We start from the raw sequence: 24,256 nt of genomic DNA, 5'->3' as shown, positions 1-24,256 counted from the left end.
ATAGGGGACTGGAGTGCAAAAGTAGGAAGTCAAGAGATACCTGGAGTAACAGGCAAATTTGGCCTTGGAATACGGAATGAAGCAGGGCAAAGGCTAATAGAGTTTTGCCAAGAGAATGGACTGGCCATAGCAAACACCCTCTTCCAACAACACAAGAGAAGACTCTACACATGGACATCACCAGATGGTCAACACCGAAATCAGGTTGATTATATTCTTTGCAGCCAAAGATGGAGAAGCTGTATACAGTCAGCAAAAACAAGACTGGGAGCTGACTGTGACTCAGATCATGAACTCCTTATTGCCAAATTCAGACTTAAAGAAAGTAGGGAAAACCTCTAGACCATTCAGGTATGACCTAAATCAAATCCCTTACAATTATACAGTGGAAGTGACAAATAGATTCAAGGGATTAGATCTGATAGACAGAGTGCCTGAAGAACTATGGACAGAGGTTTATGACATTGTATAGGAGGAAGGGATCAAGACCATCCCCAAGAAAAAGAAATGCAAAAAGGCAAAGTGGTTGTCTGAGGAGGACTTACAAATAGCTGAGAAAAGAAGAGAAGTGAAAGGCAAAGGAGAAAAGGAAAGATATACCCATCTGAATGCAGAGTTCCAAAGAATAGCAAGGAGAGATAAGAAAGCCTTCCTCAGTGATCAATGCAAAGAAATAGAGAAAAACAATAGAATGGGAAAGACTAGAGGTCTCGTCAAGAAAATTAGAAATAGCAAGGGAACATTTCATGCAAAGATAGGCACAATCAAGGATAGAAACTGTATGGACCTAACAGAAGCAGAATATATTAAGAAGAGGTGGCAAGAATACACAGAAACTATACAAAAAAGATCTTCACAACTCAGATAATTACGATGGTGTCATCACTCACCAAGAGCCAGACATCCTGGAATGTGAAGTCAAGTGGGTCTTAGGAAGCATCACTACACACAAAGCTAGTGGAGGTGATGGATTTCCAGTTGAGCTATTTCAAATCCTAAAAGATGATGCTGTGAAAGTGCTGCACTCAATATGCCAGCAAATCTGGAACACTCAGCAGTGGCCACAGGACTGGAAAAGGTCAGTTTTCATTCCAATCCCAAAGAAAGGCAATGCCAAAGAATGCTCAAACTACCAGACAATTGCACTCATCTCACACGCTAGCAAAGTAATGCTCAAAATTCTCCAAGCCAGGCTTCAACAGTATGTGAACCATGAACTTCCAGATGTTCAGGTTGGATTTAGAAATGTCAGAAGAACCAGCTATCAAATTGCCAACATCCATTGTATCATCAAAAAAGCAAGAAAGTTCCAGAAAAAACATCTACTTTATTGACTACGCCAAAGACTTTGACTGTGTGGATCACAATAAACTGTGGAAAATTCTGAAAGAGATGGGAATATCAGTCCACCTGACCTGCCTCTTGAGAAATCCGTATGCAGGTCAGGAAGCAACAGTTAGAACTGGACATGGAACAACAGACTGGTTCCAAATTAGGAAAGGAGTACGTCAAGGCTGTATACTGTCACCCTACTTATTTAACTTATATGCAGAGTACATCGTGAGAAATGCTGGGCTGGAAGAAGCACAAGCTGGAATCAAGACTGCCAGGAGAGATATCAATAACCTCAGATATGCAGATGACACCACCCTTATGGCCGGAAGTGAAGAACTAAAGAGCCTCTTGATGAAAGTGAAAGAGGAGAGTGAAAAAGTTGGCTTAAAGCTCAACATTCAGAAAACTAAGATCATGACATCCAGTCCCATCACTTCATGGCAAATAGATGGGAAACAGTGGAAACAGTGACAGGCATTATTTTGGGGGGCTCCAGAATCACTGCAGATGGTGACTGCAGCCATGAAATTAAAAGACGTTTGCTCCTTGGAAGAAAAGTTATGACCAACCTTGAAAGTATATTAAAAAGCAGAGACATTACTTTGCCAACAAAAGTTCGTCTAGTCAAGGCTATGGTTTTTCCGGTAGTCATGTATGGATGTGAGAGTTGGACTATAAAGAAAGCTGAGCGCTGAAGAATTGATGCTTTTGAACTATGATGTGGAGAAGACTCTTGAGAGTCCCTTGGACTGCAAGGAGATCCAACCAGTCCATCCCAAAGTAAATCAGTCCTGACTGTTCATTGGAAGGACTGATGCTGAAGCTGAAACTCCAATACTTTGGCCACCTGTTGCGAGGAACTGACTCATTTGAAAAGCCCCTGATACTGGGAAAGATTGAAGGTGGGAGGAGAAGGGGATGACAGAGGATGAGATGGTTAGACAGCATCACCAACTCGATGGACATGAGTTTGAGTAGACTCCTGGAGTTGATGATCGATTGGGAGGCCTGGCGTACTGTGGTCCCTGGGGTCTCAAAGAGTCGGACATGACTGAGCGATTGAACTGTTCGGTTGGCACTAAGTCCTATATTTCAAAGATGGCCCTAGTGACTGACCAAACATTTTCTATTCTGGGTGCACTGGAGGCAGCTATCAGGTAGAGGAACAGAAAAAGAAATGCATGGCTGATTAGAGTGGTGGGAGAGAAAGTAGGGAAAGAAATTTGCCTTGAGAGAGCATTTAATACAATTTCCACTAGATGGCAGTAATGTCCTAGGAATAAGGTTTCTAAAGTCTAGAAAGGGATAAACCTGCCAGGAAGGAACTGTGGAGCATGCCCAGTGCAGAAATCTTTTAAATGGATTTACTCTTCAGATCATATCAATTTAACTTAAAAAAAATCTCATGCTGAATCCTCTTCATCTTTCAGTAATCTAATATTATACCAGAGAGAGAGAGAGAGAGAGACAGACAGACAGACAGAGACAGACAGACTGTGACCCTGAATCAATCTATTAGTCGTCGTTGTTGTTGTTTAGTGGCTAAGTCACATCTGGCTCTTTTCCAGTCCCATGGACTGTAGCCTGCCAGCCTCCTCTGTCCATGGGATTTGCCAGGCAAGAATACTGGAGTGGGTTGCCATTTCCTTCTCCAGGGGAGCTTCCCAACCCAGGGATCAAACCTGGATTTGATCAAATCTCCTGCATTGGCAGGTGAAATTCTTTGCCCTTGAGCCAATATGGAAGCCTGAATTCATCTATATGTTCTCAAGTCAGGCAAGATGCTATAGAGAGCAAATATTAAAACTAATTTTAAGATTCAGTAGACTGTATTTTAAACCTAAAGTTAATTGAAATTTCTCTACTAAGAATGATCTTAACTTCTTTCAGTTTTTGGTTTGAGCCTGATTTTAAAAACAAGTTTTAAAAAAAGGACAAAATTGAAAAGTAAACTAAACAGCAGGATTCATTCTAACTCAGATTAGGAGCTGGGAACTCTTTCCAGAAATTATAGAGGTACTACCATACCCTGATTAATTTAGCAAATCTCGCAGAAAGTACTATTTAATATCACTTATTGTCTTTTGTGACCCTATTAGGCTAGAGGAACTAAGTATCTTCCAATTGCAGGCTCATTCCAATAGCCAGGCAAGTGTAGAATTAGTCTTACTGCCAAAAGCCACATATCTGAAGGCTTGGGAACAGGCCTGGAAACTCTACGCCAGGTATCAAACTGCAGGATTCCCCTACTTTTCATCCTGTTCTTTCTCTGCCTCCTACTTGCTAGCTGGCTACTGAGATGAGCTGGCGTGATAGCCCTGACTGGGCTGAGGCATCAAAGTGTGAAAGTGTTAGTTGCTCAGTTGTGTCCCACTCTTTGTGACCCCATGGACTGTAGCGCGTGAGGCATCAAAGTGTGAAAGTGTTAGTTGCTCAGTTGTGTCCCACTCTTTGTGACCCCATGGACTGTAGCGCGTGAGGCATCAAAGTGTGAAAGTGTTAGTTGCTCAGTTGTGTCCCACTCTTTGTGACCCCATGGACTGTAGCGAGCTAGGCTCCTCTGTCCATGGGATTCTCCAGGCAAGAATCCTGGAGTGGGTTGCTGTTTCCTCTCCAAGCCATGGGGATGGCAGCTGTTTAAGAAGTCTTCTTTTGTTGGTTACAGACCTATGGGACCCATAGGTATAAGCCAACTGGCCACCCTCTGGTGTCCCTTGGTGGCAGCCACAAAAAACTGGTGTGCTAGACAAGGGCACGAGCTCCCTTCTAGGAGATACCAGCTATCTGGAGCAAGGCAGAGTGAGATTGCAAAGACAGTGTCTTGGGGTTCTAGAAGTGTGCCAGAGCAGAAGCCTGCCCCTAGGCCAAAGCTCCTGGGCAAGCAAATAGGCCTCTTTCACAGAAAGACGGGGTTGTGTGTCAGTTGGCTGTCTGAGCAGTGCCCTGGGGGTAGTAGCTTGTCAAGAACTGTCTCTCTGACGGTTCCTGTCCCATGAGACCCGGGGTTGAAAGCCCTCTGCCCTCCAGAAACAGGTGATCAAGTGAATCCCCTTGTGGCAGCCACAAAAACCGGGCCATCAAATGTGAGTAAGAGGTCCCCTGTAGGGGCAGTGGGGCTCTGGAGCGGAGGGGGTAGTGTGACGTTGACGCCCACCAGCTGGGATGAAGCAGAGAGATGGTGCCTGGTGGGAAAAGGAGAACAACAACAAGATTACACTCACTGGCTAGAGTGAGGCAGAGGGAGAGCTCAGCATGCTGCCCGCAAGCTCAGGTGTGCTCAGTTAGATGTCTGTCTGTCAAGCAGAAGCTTTAAAATTAGCAGGTGAGTCTTATTCACATCAGATCGGAGCACCTCCCGGTGAGCCCGAGCCCACGGGGCCTTTAAGAGCTGCTTCTGGCTTCTCCCGTTGCCTTGTGGGATTCCTGGGCGGGACCTTCGCTTGGTTTTTAAAGCCAGGTGTTTTGGGGGCTGGTCTCTAAGGCACAAATCTTAAAAAGTTGGGGTGCCAGATATGGGGTTCAAACCCTTCACTCCTCAGGGAGAAGCTCCAGGTCTGAGTTCCCTCCCAACTCTGGGCTCTGCAGCACCGGAGGTAGGGTTCATGGCAGAGTTGCAACCCAGGCCCTCCTACCCGCTTTCGTGTGGGCCTTCCCTGCTTCTGCCTGATGTGTAGGAGTTGTTAGACAGTTTTTAGAGTTTTTTTGGGGGGGGGGGGGAGAGGGGAGAGGAAGTTGTTTCCCGTATAGCAGCAGAGTCATGTGAGGCAGGGAGTCCATCTTCCTCCACGGGTGCCATCTTGACGCCATCGGCTCTTCACCACTGTAATTTCCCTCTGGCTCCTCTCTCTGGTGGGAAGCCAAAACCATGAACCAAGGTTGTGACGGTAAGGCGTTGGGGAGTCTGGAACCTTTTTCTCTCCCCTACTTTTTTCTCCTCCCACCTACCTTTGTGGTAACCATCAGTTACCATGCCTTAAAAGGGAAGTGGCCTGTGTGCTGATTATCTGCAAGGATAGCCAAGCCGGAAGAGGCAGAGGATTGGCTGCTCTTGCTGCAGTTGGTTTTGGAGAAGGGCAGAACCCCAAGGGTTGGGGTAGAGGCAGCTTTTAGAAAAAGGGGGAAGAAAACCAAAAGAGGTGGGGCCCGGGAGGAGGTGTGAACCCGGAGTGTCCAGGGGCTCACAGATACTGGGGTGGAGATTTTTGACCCACAGTTCCTTCCGTGGTCGAGTTCTAAACGATGCTGGTGGCTTTTCGCTCTTTTGAGGACAGTCTAATAATGGAATGAGAGGCATCAGTCCTTTTGTAGAACATTTGTATTTCCCAAGCTGCCAGCACATTAGAATTGCCTTAACAAATTTATTTTTATTTTATTTTTCCCAGAAAGGGAGCATGGGAATTAATTTATCTTAGAACCTGTCTGTCTGAAATGTCTTTGAGTTCTCTTATGCATGGTGGGCTGTTTGCCTGGACATAGAGTTTTAAAAATTGAGATATAATTGGTTTACTATATTAGTTTCAGGTGTACAACATTGTGATTCAAATTTTTTGTAGGTTATACTCCATTTAAAGTTATTATGAAATACTGGTTATATTTGTGTTGTATAATATGTGTGTGTGTGTGTGTGTGTGCGCGTGCACGCACGCTTAGTCTCTCAGTTGTGTCTGACTCTCTGACCTCATGGACTGTAGCCCACCAGGCTCCTCTGTCCATGGGGATCTTCCAGGCAAGAATACTGGAGTGGGTTGCCATGCCCTCCTCCAGGGGATCTTCCAGACCCAGGGATCTAACCCCAGTTTCCTGCATTGCAGGCAGACTCTTGACTGTCTGAGCCACCAGGAAAGGCTATTGTACAATATATACTTATATCATTTCTTTAATATTAACACATAGTAGTTTGTTCCTGTTAATTGCCTACCCCTATCTTGCTCCTCCCCCATTCCTCTCCCCACTGTTAACCATGAATTTGTTCTCTGTATCTGTTGAGTCTGCTTATTTTTGTTAGATTCATTAGTTTGTTGTATTTTTTAGATTCTACTCCTATGTGATATCATAGTGTTTGTCTTTCTCTGATTTATTTCATTTAGTGTCATATCCTTTAAATCCATCTGTGTTGCTGCAAAGGGTAAAATTCCATTCTTTTTTGTGACTGAGTACTATTCCACTGTATGTTTGTGTGTATATTTATATTTATCAATTGACACATAATCTCACATCTTCTTTATCCACTTTTTTGTTGATGGACATGTAGATTGCTTCTGTATCTTGGCTATTGTAAATTATGATGCTTTGACTATTGGGGTTTATATATCTTTTCAAATTAGTGTTTTAATTTTTTTCAGATATATTGCCAGCAGTGAACTTGCTGGGTATGTGATAGCTCTATTTTTCGTGTTTTGAGGAATTATCATACTATTTTCCACAGTGGTTGCACCAATGTGTATGAAGGTTCCCTTTCTCCACACCCTTACTAACACTTGATAATTGTGTTCTTGTTGATGATGGCCATTCTGACTAGTGTGAGGTGATATCTCATTGAGGATTTAATTTGCTTTTCTCTGATTAATGATGTTGGGTATCTTTTCAGGTGCCTGTTAGCCATCTGTATGTTGTTTTTAGAGAAATGTCTATTCAGGTCCTCTGCTCATTAAAAACATTTTTTTTTTTTTTTTCAAATTGGTGGAGAATTGCTTTACAATGTTGTGTTGGTTTCTGTCATAAAACAATGTGAATCAGTCGTAATTATATTCATATCCCCTCCCTCTTGAGCCTCCTCCTCATCCCTCCATTTAAAAAAATTTTTTTATATTCAGTTGTATGAGGTGTTTATTTTGGATATTAACCCCTTATTGGCCATATTGTTTGCAAATATTTTCTCACTTTCAGTAGGTTGTCTTTAGTTTTGTCAGTGGTTTCCTTTGCTGTGCAAAGGTTTTTAAATTTAATTATGTCTCATGTTTATTTTCTTTAATTTCCTTTGCTTTAGGAGACAGATCCAAAACATATTGCTACAATTTATGTCAGAGTGTTTTGCCCCTGTTTTCCTCTAGGAGTTCAGTGGTTTCAGGTCTTACGTTTAGGTCTTTAATCCATTTTGAGTTAATTTTTGTATATGGTGTTAGAGAATGTTCTAATTCCATTCTTTTACATAGCTGTCCATGTTGTCTAACACCACTTATTGAAGAGACTGTCTTTTCTCCATTGTCTATTCTTGCCTCCTTTGCCTTAGATTAGTTGATCTATGACATAAACTCCTAAGTGTGTGGTTTATTTCTGGGCTTTCTATCCTGTTCCATTTATCTGTATGTCAATGTCAGTGTTTTTGTGCTTGTCCCATAGTGTTTTGTAGTGTAGTCTGAAGTCAGGTGTGTGATTTCTTCATTCTTCTTTCTCAAAATTGTTCGCGCTATTTGGGGTCTTTTGTGTTTCCATAGAAATTTTAGAATTTATTCGAGTTTTGTGAAAAATGCCATTGGTAATTTGATAGGGATTTGATTGACTCTGCAGAGTGCCTTGCGTAATATGATCATTATAACAATATTCATTCTTCCAGTCCGTGAACACAATGTATCTTTCCATCTGTTTGTGTTGTTTTCAGTTTCTTTCATCAGTATCTTATAGTTTTCTGGGCACAGGTCTTTTACCTCCTCCTAAAGTCTTTTATTCTTCTTCATGTGATGGTAAATGAAATTGTTATCTTAATTTCTCTTTATGGTAGTTTGTTGTTAGTATATAGAAATGCACAGATTTCCAGATATAAATTTTGTATCCTGCTATTTTACCAGATTCATTGATGAACTATAGTAGTTTCTGGTGGTGTCTTTAGGATTTTCTATGTATAGTATCATGTCATCTTTAAACAGTGACAGTTTTACTTCTTCCTTTCCTGTTTGGATTCCTTTGATTTCTTTATTTGTCTAGTTGCTGTGGCTGGGACTTCAATAGTATGTTGAATAAAAGTGGTGAGAGTGGGTATTCTTGTCTTCTTCATTATCTTAGAGGAAATGCTTTTAGCATTTCACTGTTGAGTATGATTTTACCTGTGGGCTTATCATATATGGACTTTATTATGTTGAGGTAAGTTCACTGTATACCCACCATGTTGAGAGGTTTTTTTTAAAATCATAAATAGATGTTGAAACTTATCAAAAGATTTTCTGTATCTACTGATATGATCATGTGATTTTTATTTTTCAGTTAGTTAATTTGGTTTTATTACATTGATTTGTAGATACTGAAAAATCTTTGCATCCCTGGAATAAATTCCACTTGATCTGGTGTATGATCTTCTTAATGTATTGGTGGTTTCATTTTGCTAATATTTTGTTGCACATTTTTGCATCTGTATTCATCAAGGATATTGGCCTATAATTTTCTTTCTTTCTTTCAATTTTTTTTTTTTTTTTTTTGTAGTATCTTTGTCTGGTTTTGCTATCAGTGTGATGCTGGCCTTGTAAAATGTGTTTGGAAGCATTCCTTTTTCTGCAATTTTGTGTGATAGTTTGAGAATAATAGGCATTAACTCTTCTCTAAATGTTTGGTAAAATTCACCTGGGAGGCCATCTAGTTCTGGACTTTTGTTTTCTGGGAGTTTTAAAAATCATTGATTCAATTTCATTACTGATAATTGGTCTGTTTATATTTTCTATTTCTTCTTGATTGTACATTTCTAAGAATTTGTCCGTTTCTTCTAGGCTGTCTGTTTTATTAGTGTATAATTGTTTGCAATAATTTTCAATGATCTATGGTGTAATTTTTTTGTTTCTGATTTTACTGATGTGGGCTCTTTTTCTTGATGAGTCTGACTAAACGTTTATCAAGTTTATTTATCTTTTCAAAGACCAGTTCTTTTCATTGATCTTAGTTACTATTGTTTTTAGTCTTTATTTCATTTATTTTTGTCGTGATCATTATGATTTCTTACCTTCTACTAACTTTTGGTTTTGTTTTTCTTTTTCCAGTTCCTTTAGGTGTGAGGTTAGGTTGCTTGCGATTTTTCTTGTTTCCTGAGGTAGGCTTGTATTGCTGTAAACTACTCTCTTGAAACTGCTTTTGCCGCATCCCATAGATTTTGGATTATTGTTCTTTCATTTGTGTCCAGATATTTTTAAATTTCTTTTTTGAGTTCTTCAGTGACCATTGGTTGGTTGTTTAGCCTGTGTGTGTGTGTGTGTGTGTGTGTGTGTGTGTGTGTGTGTTCTTGCAGATTTTTGTTGTAGTTGATTTCTTGTCTCATAGCATTGTGGATGGAAAAGATGCTTGATATGATTTCACTTTTCTTAAATTTATTGAGAATATTTTTGTGGCTTATTATGTGGCCTATTAGAATGTTGGGTTAGATGTCGATTAGAACGTTCTGTCCAGTAGGATGTTCATGTGCACTTGAAAATAATGTGTATTCTGCTGTTTTTTGAATGGAGTTTTATATATAAATATATATATGGATTTTGACCAATATATATATTAAGTCAATGGTTTAATGTGTTATTTAAGGCCAATATTACTTTATTGATTTTATGTCTTGTTGGTCTGTTCATTGAGGTAAGTGTGATGTTAAAGTCCCCAACTCTTACTGTGTTGCTGTCAGTTTCTCCCTTTAGGTATGTTGATATTTGCTTTGGGTAAAAATATTTTTATTGGGTACATGTATATTTACAGTTGTCACAGCATCTTCTTGGATTGATCCCTTGATCATTATGAATGTAATGTCCCTTATTGTTTCTTTTTACAGTTTTTGTTTTAAAGTTTATTTTGTCTGATAAAAGTATTGCTACTCTGACTTTCTTTTGATTTCCATTTGCATAGAATACCTTATTCCAATTCCCTCACTTTCAATCTGTGTGTGTCTTTAGATGGGAAGTGAGTCTTTTTCAGGCAGCATGTATGTAACTCTTGTATTTATGTCCATTTTGCCACTCTGTTTTTTTCACTGGAGCATTTAGTCCATTTACAATTAATATAGTTACTGATACATATGTACTTACTGCCATTTTGTTAATTGTTTTGGGATTGCTTTTGTAGTTAATTTTTGATTATTTGTTCTTCTTTTGCTTTCTTCCCTGTGATTTGATGACTATCTTTACTGTTATTTTGGATTCTTTTCTCTTTTCTGTGTGTCTTTATTATAGGTTTTTGATTTGTGGTTACCGTAAGGTTTATATAGCTATCTGTGTTATTTTAAGTTACTAATCTCAGAATCTCTAATGCACTTTAACAACTCTACATTGTTACGTCCCTCCCCCGCAATTACTGTTTTGACATCATATTTTACATCTTTTTGTTTTGTGTGTCCCTTAACTACTTACGGGAATCCCTGGTGGCTCCGAGGTTAAAGTGTCTGCCTGCAATGCGGGAGACCCGGGTTTGATCCCTGAGCTGGGAAGATCCCCTGGAGAAGGAAATGGCAACCCACTCCAGTATTCTTGCCTGGAGAATCCCATGGAGGGAAGAGCCTGGTAGGCTACAGTCCACAAGGTCGCAAAAAGTCGGACATGACTGAGCTACTTCACTTAACTACTTACTGCAAATATAGGTGGTTTTACTATTCTTGTCTTTTGACCTTTTTACTAATTTTGCATAAGGTTGATTTACTATCTTTACTAAATATTTCCCCTTACCAGGAAGCTCTTTCTTTCTCTTTCCCCTCCTCCTCCCTCCTTAGAGAATTCCCTTAAATGTTTCTTGTTAAGGTGAATTAGTGGTGGTGAACTCTTAGCTTTTGTTTGTAAAACTTTTGATTTCTCCATAAAATCTGAAGGAAAACCTTTAATGGGTAGAACATTTTGGTTGTAGGTTCTTCCCTTTCATCTATTTAAATATTTTATGCTACTCCCTTCTCCCCTGCAGAATTTTTGCTGAAAAGTTATCTGATAGCCTTATGGGAGTTTCCTTGTATATAACTTGATTCTTTTCCCTTGCTGCTTTTAATATTCTTTCTTTATATTCAATTTTTACCCTTTCAATTAAAATGTGTCTTTGTATTGACCTCGTTAGGTTGATCCTCTTTGGGACCATCTTTGCTTCCTGGATCTGGATGTCTGTTTCCCTTCCCAGGTTAGGGAAGTTTTCAACCATTATGTCTTCAAATATGTTCTCAGTCCCTTTTTTCTCCTTGTGGAACTCCCATCATGCAAATATTAGTATGCTTGATGGTGTCCCTGAGGTCTCTTAAACCACCTTCACTTCTTGCTATTTTTTCTTTTTCTGTTCAGCTTTAGTGGTTTCCACTACTCTTTCGTTCCACTGACCTGTTCCTCTGTATCATTTAAGCTACTGTTGATTCCTTCTAGTGTATTTTTCATTTCAGTTATTGTATTCATCTCTGTTTTGTTCTTCTCTATATTTGCTAACTCTTTTAAGCACTTATAACTCCTACTCTGTTCATCCAATCTTCTCCTGAGTTATTGGATCATCTTTATGATTATTACTTTGAACTCTGTTGGGCAGATTGGCTATCTCTACTTAGTTCTTGTGGGTTTTAAAAAAAATTTATTTATTTTAATTGGTGGCTAATTACTTTAAAATATTGTAGTGGTTTTTGCCATACATTGACATGAATCAGCCATGGGTGTACATGTGTTCCCCATCCTGAACCCCCCCTCCTCCCTCCCTCCCCATCTCATCCCTCTGGGTCACCCCAGTGCACCAGCCCTGAGCACCCTGTCTCATGTGTCGACCCTGGACTGGCGATCATCCCACTCCCACTCTTCTCAGATCATCCCACTCTTGTGGGGTTTTATCTTGTTACTTTGTTTGGAACATGATTTTTCCTGTAATGTGGTAGATTGTTTACATTTCTTAACCTTTTGTAGGGTATGTCATACATATCCCAGCAGTATAACCCTCTCTGATCACCAGAGCCCTGTGTTCTAGAGGTGTCACTCACCTGGCATGTGTGGGTCCTGTGTAGTGAGTGAGCTGACTACCATGGGTGATCAGGTAGGCACGACTGGCTCCTGGCCTAGTTGGTTGCCAGGAGTGAAGTCTGCTGGCCACTGATTGATAAGGCTGGATCACGAGGCAGCTGGCTGTGGTTCAGAGGGTCCCAGAACACATGCCTGCCCTACTGTTGGCTGAGGCCGGTCCTTGGTGAGAGCCCACTAACCTGTGGGTGAGATCAGGGCCCAGGATGTCCTGGGGTTGTTGCCTGCTCACTGGTGGGCAGAGCTGGGTCCTAGGGTCTATGCCCTAGTATATGGAGTCAGGTCCTGGGCCTTCTCATGGACAGCACCATGTCCCATGGTGGCTGTGGGCTCAGAACTTTTAAAGACCACTCCTGCTTGCTGGTTGTTGGGGCTATGTTCCCACTCAGCTAGTTGCTTGGCCTGAGGCCTTGCCCTACTGGTGCCCACACTCTGGTGGGCAGGAGCAGGGTTGGGTCCTGATGCTAATAAGCTCAAGGGTGCTTGTCAGCACCAGTGTTTGCATGGTAGAACACCCCCACCCCCGACCCAAAATGGCTGCCACCACTGTCTGTGTACCCAAGGTGAAGAGGTGGCTTCCCACCTCTCTGGGAGACCCTCCAAGATCAGTAGGTGGGTCTGACCCAGGTTTCTTTCAAATTACTGTTTCTACCCTGGGTCCCAGAGCATGTGAGATTTTGTAAGCATCCTTTAAGAGTAGAGCCCCCTGGCACTCTCAGAAGTAAGCCCTGCTGGCTTTCAGAGCCAAATGTTGTGGGGGCTTGTCTTAGTGTAAGACCCCCTAGGGTGGGGAGTCTGATATGGAGCTCAGACCCCTCACTTTGGGGAGAAACTCTGCAATTGTAATTATCCTCCTGTTTGTGAGTCACCCACCAGGGGTGTATATAGATCTGACTAAACCATGACTTTGCTGGTCATATTCTCTCATTGTGGTTCTTTCTTTATATCTTTTGTTGTAGAAGCTTTTTTTCTGCTAGATTCTGGTCCTTCCCATCAATAGTTCCTCTGTAAATTTTATAGTTATAAATTCTGTGTGTCCTTGAGAGGTGGTGAGCTTGGGGTCTTCCTACTCTGCCATCTTGGCCATTCCCTTGTCTTAGGAACTTTAGTACAAACACCCCCCCCCCATCCCCTCACACCCAGTCTGACCTCAGAACTACAGAATCAGAGAATCTCGAAGTACAACTAAGTACAGTTTTGAAATGTTCTGCTGTTGATTCTCTTGCAATTTATGCAGGTGGATATATTTAGATACCATTGCCCTAAACATATTAAAACTTAATTGTAAGTAATTTCTCCTAGAGATGAAAGGTATGTTGTTTCACTCCATGTATATTTTAAGTTCAGGAAGTAGAATAAATGAAGTCATATTATGACATTAACACATGATAAATATTGATCTACATTGACAAATAACATTGACTGAATAATGACATTTATAGCACTCTAAAACCTTCCCACATGTGTTCTTCTTTTTTATATTCTCATAACTACTCTGCAAGGTAATCAACCAAGGGACATTTGAGTTTCTAGTGTTGTTCAGGAACAGTGGTGGGTATACAGGGAAATGATTATTGGTCCCACATTACACATTAGGATATGGATTGTGAGTGATTAAGTTTCCAGGGTCAGTTGATGGAAGAGTCAGGACCTGCAGTGAGCCTGGCTCAGCACATCCTAGGCTTTGCTGCCTAGAAACTTGCCAGTTCACCTCCTGCTGCTGTGATTACTGTGGGGAGTCTCCTAGATATCAGTGAAAGTTCCATATATTCATCTTTCTTACCCTTTTGTTCTCTTTCTGTTGTATTCAAGCTTCCAATTATATATGAAAAAAATATTCTTTTTTCTTTTCCAGCCAGCTACCAGATCATCTCATTTTCCTTCTATTCTTTTAGAACAGATGACCTGTAACAACAAACTCTAGCATCAGCTTTCTCTCTTAGTCTTCATAGTCTGTTTCCTCTCCTTGTCACTCCACCCAGATAACTCTAATTCAGGTCACACAAATCCTGTTCCCAGTTAATCAGAACAGACACTTTTGAAATCTTACTTTCTTCTTACTCTTCTTTCGGAAAGAAACTTTCTCTCTCAGCCTTTCAAGTCCTCTGTCTGCATGTACTGTCAGTCTTTCTTCAGCCTCTCCTTTTCCTTCCTGTTCTTTCAATTGTTTCTCTAGTCGTTCCTCACACGGAGACCTAAATGGGTCCCCTGCTTCTACTTTCCTCATTCGGTCCCACTTCACACACAGCTTCCAATAAATAATTCTCTTCAACTAGTCATTGTCCAACCCAGAAGGCGACATGAGCCCTCTAGAGCCTGTGCTATTAGATGAAGTCTTACCCCTTAAGATTTTCAGTACCCTCAAGTAATTGTTGATTTATTCATCAACCTCATGCCTTGAAACCAAACCCAAGCAAATTTCCCACTCCTGCCGCCTTCCAAAGCAGGAGACGTTAAGAGAGATGGGTTCAATCTCTGGTTGGGAAGATCCCCTGGAGGAGGGCACAGCAACCCACTCCAGTGTTCTTGCCTGGAGAATCCCGTGGGCTGAGGAGCCTGGTGGGCTACAGTCCATGGGGTCGCACAGAGTCGGACACGACTGAGCGACTGAGCACACACGCACCCTGTGCTCATCCCAGACATGGCACCCACCTTGCACAGAAGCTCGCTCTTGTTGCTTACCAGGACACGTCACCCAGCATCAAACTCAGTTCTAAAAGCAGTGTGGAGTTCAGATAAAGCGTAGCCTTTTTTCCTTTGTTTAAAAATTTATTTTTAATTTGATAATTGCTTTACAATGTTGTGCTGGCTTTGCCGTACAACAACATAAATCAACCATCAGTATACATATATCCCCTGCCCTGAACTCCCCCTATCGCACCCCTCTAGGTTGTCACAGAGCACTGGGTAGAGCTTCCTGTGTTATATAGCAGCTTCCCACTAGCTGTCTGTGTTACATATGACAGTGTATATATATATATATATATGTGTCAATGCTACTGTCTCAAGTCATCGCACCCTCTTCTTCCCCAACTGTGTCCACAAGTCTGTTCTGTCTGCATCTCTATTCCTGCCCTGTAAACAGGTTCATTTGTACCATTTTTCTAGATTCCATCAGTCAGTTCGGTCACTCAGTTGTGTCTAACTCTCTGCAACCCCTTGCACCGCAGCACGCCAGGCCTCCCTGTCCATAACCAACTCCTGGAGTTTACTCAAACTCATGTCCATTGAGTCGGTGATGCCATCTAGCCATCTCATCCTGTCATCCCCTTCTCCTCCCACCTTCAATCTTTTCCAGCATCAGGGTCTTTTCTAAAGAGTCAGTTCTTCGCATCAGGTGGCCAAAGTATTGGAATTTGAGCTTTAGCATCAGTCCTTCCAATGGATATTCAGGACGGATTTCCTTTAGGATGGACTGGTTGGATTTCCTTGCTGTCCAAGGGACTCTCAAGAGTCTTCTCCAACACCACAGTTCAAAAGCATCAATTTTTCAGCACTCAGCTTTCTTTATAGTCCAACTCTCACATCCATACACGACTTCTGGAAAAACCATAGCTTTGACTAGATGGACCTTTGTTGGCAAAGTAATGTCTGCTTTTTAATAAGTTGACATTAAAGCTGACATTAAATTGGTCATACCTTTTTTCCAAGGAGCATTAATAGATTCCATATATGAGCATTAACATGCAGTATTTGTTTTTCTCTTTCTGTCTTCACTATAGGTTCATCCACCTCAGTTCAGCTGACTCAGATTCATTTGCTTTTATGGCTGAGTAATATTCTGTTGTATGTGTGTACAACTTTATCCATTCATCTGTTAATGGACGTCTAGGTTGTTTCCATGTCCTGTCTATTGTAAATAGTGCTGCAATGAACATTGGGGAATATGTGTTATTTTCAATTATGATGGTCTCAGGGTATGTGCTCAGTAGTGGGATTGGGTAGGTCATGTGGTATTTTTATTCTTAGTTTTTATTTTTTTATTTTTTTTTATTTATTTATTTTTTTAAAGGGATCTCCATACCATTCTTTATAGCGGCTGTATCAGTAGTCTTTTTCCTTTTTCATTACATTCCCACTAATAGTGCAAAAGGGTTTTCTTTTCTCCACAACCTCTCCAGCATTTATTGTTTATAGAGTTTTTGCTGATGACCATTCTGACCGATGTGAAGTGATACTTCATTGCTGGCCTCTTTTTCTGCCAGGACCAAGAGAGGGTCTTTGTCCACTGTCCATATACCATGAGTATATGATAAGGTTACTAGAGGTAGAACTCAGACAATTTTATCACACTTCCCCACCCCCTTAAAAAATTAAGACCTCCAGAAGTCCTCAGTCTCATGCTAACGCATACTCTACCTCCAGTAATTTTCCCACTTACCACTTGACTTCTTGTCACTATATGACTCTAGGGGCTTCTGCTACAGTTCATGGTATGCAGCAGCTTCTGCTCCAGTGGAACAACCAAACAAATCTTGGGATTCGGGCATGATGACAAGAGATTAGAAAGACTTCCCTGGGCCCTGACTGTGGAGACATCGGTAACATGTGGAGTAAAAGATTGCTTCTCTGCCCCTTTCAGTCTACAACCGTATAGCAATCACAAGTCAACAAAGGTGCCTCTGTCAACACAATAGGATGCTGGATAACTCCACACATCCATACATATAAAGCTTGGTGATGGGAACAAATAGAAGTGGAACCGAGGGAACTGCAAAGTCAGCACCTTCAGGCCCTGCCCTCTGACCGTGGCAGCTGACTCCACAGCTCCAGAGAACCTAGCAGCAACAGTGAGGTTGCTGTGTGTGACTCTAACCTAATCACAGCAGCGCCAGAGCCACAAGTGACTTGGCAACAATGGCAGTGGGGCAAGGACCCCATTCCTCCAGCCACTGGGCTGCCCACAATCCAACCTCCACCTCCTTCTGCAGTGGTGGAGCCCATGAGCCTTATAGCACCTAAGAGGTAGAGGTGCCTGTGCGACCTCGGCAACCATCCCACCAGTGTCCTCCTTCCCCCATGGCAGTAAAAGCTACAACTCAGAGGATGCTGGATGTGAAGGAAGAGCCCACCATGTCAGTGACTGCCGTGGTTGTGGCAGAAGCAAGGCAGCAGTGACCCCGGAGGCATAAGAAGCAATAGTTGAAGGCACAGAGGCACACCTCTCTCAGAGGTGGAGGCTGGAAAGTGCCCACTCTTGAAAGTGGAGTGGAGTAAAGGATTGCCTTTCTCTACCCCTTTCAATCTACAACCATATAGCAACTACAAATCAACAAAGGTGCCTCTGTCAACACAATAGGATGCTGGATAACTCCACACATCTGTACATTTATATATAAGGGTTGAATGCAACCAGGGGCAGCTCATTTAACAGAAACCAAAACTTGTGTTATAGCACCACCTACTGGAAAACAGAAGAAAGTACTGTCATTTCTTAAAAAAAAAAATAAGGGTGAGTGTTAGTCACTCTGTCCTCTGACTCTTCTTGAGGCCCCTGGACCTGTCAGGCTCCTCTGTCCATGAGATTTCCCAGGCAAGAACACTGGAGTGGGTAGCCATTCCCTTCTCCAGAAGATCTTCCCAACCCAGGGATTGAATCCAGGTCATTAATACATGATATTTGTTTTTATCTTTCTGACTTCACTCTAGGTTCATCCATTTCAGCCTTGCTGTCAAGGCTGTATATTGTCACCCTGCTTATTTAACTTATATGCAGAGTACATCATGAGAAATGCTTGGCTGAAAGAAGCACAAGCTGGAATCAAGATTTCCAGGAGAAATATCAATATCACATATGCAGATGACACCAACCTTATGGCAGAAAGTGAAGAAGAACTAAAGAGCCTCTTGATGAAAGTGAAAGAGGAGAGTGAAAAAGTTGGCTTAAAACTCAACATTCAGAAAACGAAGATCATGGCATCTGGTCCCATCACTTCATGGGAAATAGATGGGGAAACAGTGACAGAATTTATTTTTTCTGGGCTCCAGAATCACTGCAGATGGTGACTGCAGCCATGAAATTAAAAGATGCTTGCTCCTTGGAAGAAAAGTTATGACCAACCCAGACAGCATATTAAAAAGCAGAGACATTACTTTGCCAACAAAGGTCTGTCTAGTCAAGGCTATGGTTTTTCCTGTGGTCATGTATGGGTGTGAGAGTTGGACTATAAAGAAAGCTGAGCGCCGAAGAATCGATGCTTTTGAACTGTGGTGTTGGAGAAGACTCTTGAGAGTCCTTTGGACTGCAAGGAGATCCAACTAGTCCATCCTAAAGGAAATCAGTCCTGAAGATTCACTGGAAGGACTAATGCTGAAGCTGAAGCTCCAATACTTTGGCCACCTGATGCGAAGAACTGACTCATTTGAAAAGACCCTGATGCTGGGAAAGATTGAAAGCAGGAGGAGGGGAGGACAGAGGATGAGATGGTTGGATGGCATCACCAACTCAATGGACGTGAGTTTGAGTAAACTCCAGGAGTTGGTGATGGACAGGGAGGACTGGCTTGCTGCAGTCCATGAAGTCGCAAAGAGCCAGACATGACTGAGTTACAGAACTGAGCTCCTGCATTGCAGGCAGATCCTTTAATGTCTGAGCCAACAGGGAAGCCCCAGATCATCACTTAAATTCATATGCCCCAGCGAGGAACAATTCATCAGGCACCACGAAGAACAACAATAACACCGTACTACAAAAAGAAAGTGACAATCCTTTAGAAAGCATACTTACAGTCATGGAATATTGTGATCTGACTGATAGAGAATTCAAAGATGGGGATACTTTGTCATGGGGATACTCAGTGGGCTACAAGAAAACTCAGGAAGGCAGTTTTGTGAACTCAGGAATAAAATAAATGAACAGAAGGAATACTTTATCAAAGAGATTGAAACTCTAAAAAGGAACCAAACAAATTCTGGAGTTGAAAAATTCAATAAATGAGATGAAGAATGCAATGGAAATAGAGCAGATACATGTAAAAGAGAATTAACAAACTCAAAGTCAGACATTAAGAAATGATATAAGTAGAAAAGGAAAGAGAAAATATTAGAAAATTAGGAAATCCCATGAGAGCTGACTCTCTTAGGAAGGGCAACATTAGGGGAATGGATATCTGAGATAGAGAAGATGAAGAGGGAACAGTTTATTTAAGGAAAGAATAGCTGAGAGAATTTTCTAAACTTGGGGGAGGAACTGTGTATACAAGCCCTTAAAGCTAAGAGAACACTTAATTATCTCAATGCAAAAAGACCTTCTCCAAGATACACATTAAAATGGTCAAAAGTAAAATAAAGCGTTTTAAAGGCAGCCAGGAGTAAAGGACAGTAACTCATTGGGTTATCAGCAGATTTCTCAGCAGAAATCCTCTAGGCCAAGAGAAAGTGGAATGGCATTCTCAGAATTCTGAAAGATAGGCTTTCACCCAAGAATACAGAGCAAAGTTGTCATTCGGATGTGAGGGAGAAATACTTTCCCAGAGAAATAAAAGCTGTGGGAGTTCATTAATACTAGACCTGCCTTACAAGAGATGTTGAAAGGAGCCCTTCTATAGTTGATTAACAATGTGTTCATTTCAGGTATATAGCAAAGTGATTCATTTATACATATGTATCTATGCTTTTCCAAATTCTCTTCCCATTTAGGTTATTACATGGTATTGAGCAGTGTTCCCTGGGCTATACAGTAGATTCTGTTTGGTCATCTATTTTAAATTTAGCAATGTGTACATGTCAAACCCAAACTACCATTCTGTCCTTCCTCCCCCATTCTTCCCTTCTCTTAAGTGTGTTTTCTGCTTTGTAAATAAGTTCATTTGTATCATTTTTTAAAAAAATTCACATATATGCAATATCATATATTTGTCTTTCTCTATCTGACTTTCTGCACTTGGTATGATAATCTCCAGGTCCATCCATGTTGATTCATATGGCATTATTTCATTCTTAATGGCTGAGTCATATTTCAATGCATATATGTACCATGCCGTCTTTATCCTTTCCTCTGTTGATGGACATTTGACATTTAGGTGGCTTCCGTGTCTCGGCTATTGCAAACTGTGCTGTAGTGAACATAGGGGTGCACGTATCCTTCAGTTTTACTTCTCTCATTCCAGTTTGGATTCCTTTTATCTCTCTTTCTTGTTTGACTGCAGTTTTTAGGGCTATCACTAGTATGAATTAAAAGTGACAGAGTGGATAGCCTTGTCTAGTTCCTGATCTTAGCAGAAGTGCTTTCTTTTTTCACTGTGAAGCGTGGTGGTAGCTGCGGACTGATAGCTTTCCTAAGTTTGAGATAAATTCCCTCTACATCCACTTTATTGAGAGTTTTTATCGAAAGTGGATTTTTAATTTTGTGTGTCGACTGAGATGTTATTTTTATTCCTCAATTTGTTGATACAGCATAGCACGTTGATTGATTTGTGGATATTGAATCATCATGGTATTACTGGAGGGGCGGGTGTATAATTACTGGAGGGGCACTTGATCATGGTGTATAATTCTTTTAAGGCATTATTAAATTTGTTTTGGTAAAGTTTTGTTGAGGTTTTTTTTGCATCTGTTCTTCAAGGATATTGACTATTAAATTTCTTTTTTCTTTTTTTGGTAGTGTCTTTGTTTTGGGTATCAGGATGATGCTGGCCTCATAAGTAAGTTTGGGAGTGTTTCTTCTTTAGTTTTTTAGAATAGTTGAGAAGGATCTCTTCATTGGTATAAGTGGGGTGTTAAATTGCCCTAATTTGATTGTGATGCTGTTGACCTCCCCCTTTCTGTTTGTTAATGTTTGCATTGTGTGTTTAGACGCTTCTGTGTTGCTTGCATATATACTTACAGTTGTTTACCTTCTTGTTCGATTGATCTCCTGATCACTTTGTAATTCCTTCTTTGCCTCTCTGAGGCTTTATTTTAATGTCTATTTTTGTCAGTACAAATTTTGCTACCCCAGTTTTCTTTTTGTTCCAATTTGCATGGGAGACATTTTTCTCTCCTCTCACTTTCGGTCTGTGTGTTTCTTTAGATTTGCAGTGAGTCTCTGGTGGGCAGCATATATATGGGTCTTGTTTTCTTTATTCATTCAGCCACTGCTTATCTTTGGATTGGAGCATTTGGTCCATTTATGTTTAAGGTAATTATTGATAGGTATGTACTGACTGCCATTTTGTTAATTGTTTCTATAGTTCTTTTTTGCTCCTTTTTTCCCTCTTTTTTCTTATTTGATGAGTGTTTTTAGTGTTATATTTTTTGTATGTGTATCTCTTGTAGATTTTTGGTTTGTGGTTATCGTGAGGTATATGTGTGATTACCATGGTGGTGTGTGTATGTGTTTATATATTTTTTCTTTAATAATCTCTTAAGTTCAAACATATTCTAACAATGCTGCATTTTACCTCACTCTTGCCCATGTTTAATATTTTTTACATCATATTTTACTTCTTTTTGTGTATCCCTTAACTATTTATTGTTGATATAAATGATTGTGCTACTTTTGTCTTTTAACCTTTCTACTCACTTTAAAGTGGTTAATCTGTTATTCTTACTCTTCATTTGCCTTTACCAATAAGATTTTTTCTTTTTGTAATTTTTGAATTTCTAGTTGTGGTTTTCCTTTTCTGTTTAGAGAAGTCTATTTAATATTTCTTGTAAATTGGTTTAGTGGTCAGAACTCAACTTTTACTTGTTTGTTAAACCCTTTCTCTCTCCTGCAAATTTGAATGCTAGCCTTGTGGGGTCGAGTATTCTTACCTGTAGGTTTTTTACTTTCATCATTTTACATATATCCTGGCACTCCTGTCGGCCTGTAAAACTTTCACTGATTAACCTGTGGGAGTCCTTGTATGTAAACAATTGTTTCTCCCTTTGCTGATTTAAGATTCTCATTCTATCTTTTAATTTTTGGCATTTTAATTACAGTGTGTTTTGGTGTGGTTCTCATTGGGTTGATCTTGTTTGGAACTCTGTGTTTCCTGGACCCAGATGTCTATTTCCTTTTCCAGATTATGGAATTTTCAGCTATTATTTCTATTAAATTCTCTACCCTTTTCTCTCTCTTCTCTTTTTGGGACCCTTATCTTTCAAATTTTTGTATGCTTCATGCTGTCCCAACGTTTCTTTAACTGTCCTCATTTTTAAAAGTTTTTTTTCCTGTTCAGCTCACGTAGTTTTTCACCACTCTGTCTTCCAGTTCACTAGATCATTCCTCTGTGTCATCTAATCTACTGTTGATTCATTCTAGTGTAATTAAAAAAAATTTTACTTACTATATTTTTCAGTCTGTTTGGTTTTTCTTTATATTTTCTAATTCTTTGCTAAACTTCTCACTGTGTTCATCCTTTCTTCTCCTGAGTTCACAGAGCAGATGTATTAGGTAGGTTGTCTACATCTCACGATCTTGGAGAAACAGACATGTCTCTGACATAAGGGGCTTTTGAGGCTCAGAATCACACTCCCCTCTTGTCACCAGAGCTATATGCTCTAGTGAAAGTGAAGTGAAAGTGTTAGTCTCTCAGTCATGTCTGACTGTGTGACCCCCACGTGGACTGTAGCCCACCAGGCTCTTCTGTCCATGGAATTTTCCAGGCAAGAATACTGGAGTTGGTTGCCATTTCCTACTCCAGGAGATCTTCCCAACCGAGGGATCAAACTTGTGTCTCTTGTGTTTTTAGGTCTAGCTTGCCCCCTTCTTGGTTAACTGACTGGTCTTGCCTTGTGCTGAGGCTGCTGGTTACTGGTGGGAAGAGCTAAGTCACAGGGTGCCTGGCTATATGGGCTGGGTGTTCTTTGGTTTGGTGGTGGCCTGCCAGTGGGTGAGGCTGGGTCCTTGAGCAGCTGTCTAGTTGATCTTAGGAGCTCTGGGACTGATGTTGGCCTGCTGGTGGATGGATAAGCTCCTGACACTAACAGGCTAGATTGGGGACTACAGAATGGTGCTTGTCAGCACCAGTGTCCTTGTTGTAGAATGAGCTGCCAGAAATGGCTGCTGCCAGCCCCTGTGTCCACAGGGGAAGTCCTCATTGTCTCTTGCCTCTCTGAGAGGCTTGCCAAAATCAGGAAATGGGATGACTCAGTCTCCTTTCAAATTACTGCCTCTGTACTGGGTCTTAAAGTGTGTAAGATTTTTGCATTCACCTTTTATTTATTGATGTATTTTTAAAAGATATTTATTTATTTGGCTGTGTTTCTTCGTTGCAGGATCTTCTTTCGTTGTGGTGCGCAGACTCTTTATTTATGGTGCGCGGGCTCTGGAGCATGCAGGCTCAGTGGTTGTGGCACATAGGCTCTTTAGTTGTGGCACACAGGCTTACTTGTTCTATGGCTTGTAGGATCTTAGTTCCCCAACTAGGGATTGAACCTGCATCCCCTGCACTGTGAGGTAGACTCTACCTTTGGACCACCAGAGAATTCTTTGCATTTATCTTTTAAAAGCAGAGTGTCTATTTCTTACAACCCTCTAGCTATCTCATACACAATTCCTGCTAGCTTTCAAAGCTAGTGCTTGGGGCTCATCTTCCCAGTGTAGGACTCCCATCCCCCCTGCCCCATCCAGCTTGAGAACCAGATATGGATCTCAGAGCCTTCACTCTTTGGGAAGAACTTCTCTCTATCCTCCTGTTTGTGGTTGCCCACCTGAAGGTATGAGTCTTGACTATACCATGTCTCCACCCCTCCTACCCATCTTTTTGTATTTTCTTATTTAAAATATTTTCTGCTAGTCTTCAGGTCATTCTTAGATAGTTGCTCTGTAAATAGTTGTGATTTTGGTGTGCCCCTGGGAGGAGGTAAGCTTAGGGTGTTCGTATTCTACCATCTTGGCTATAACCCTCCCATCTTGGCTGCTTCCTCCTCTATTAATATTTGCACTATTTTAACTGCATATTATTTTGTTTCACTTGTGAATTTTTTAAAGTATTTTATGTATGTATTTGTGAATAAACTATGTTCCCAAGTAGACTGTGTTTAAATGCTCTTATTGAGTCTTTTGTTGGAGTTTCAGACAGTTTAGTACATTG

General features: G+C 40.9%; 1 protein-coding gene across 4 annotated transcripts in view; it reads left to right on the top strand.

Moving 5' to 3' along the window:
• The first annotated feature begins 4,732 nt into the window (after positions 1–4,732).
• ATP8B4 (ATPase phospholipid transporting 8B4 (putative)) overlaps positions 4,733–24,256 on the top strand; it is a 337,268-nt gene continuing 317,744 nt past the window's right edge. The window contains exon 1 of one of the 4 annotated variants that reach the window (XM_044925001.2): positions 4,733–4,928. The gene's annotated coding sequence lies outside the window, so the exon portion shown is untranslated. Of the gene's footprint in view, positions 5,220–24,256 lie in introns of all 4 variants that reach the window. The other 3 variants (XM_044925002.2, XM_044924995.2, XM_044924996.2) reach the window with 3 other exon arrangements.

This window comes from Bubalus bubalis, chromosome 11 (assembly GCF_019923935.1).
Source record: "Bubalus bubalis isolate 160015118507 breed Murrah chromosome 11, NDDB_SH_1, whole genome shotgun sequence".
Classification (NCBI taxonomy): domain Eukaryota; kingdom Metazoa; phylum Chordata; class Mammalia; order Artiodactyla; family Bovidae; genus Bubalus; species Bubalus bubalis.
This window is presented reverse-complemented; position numbering and strand designations above follow the sequence as displayed.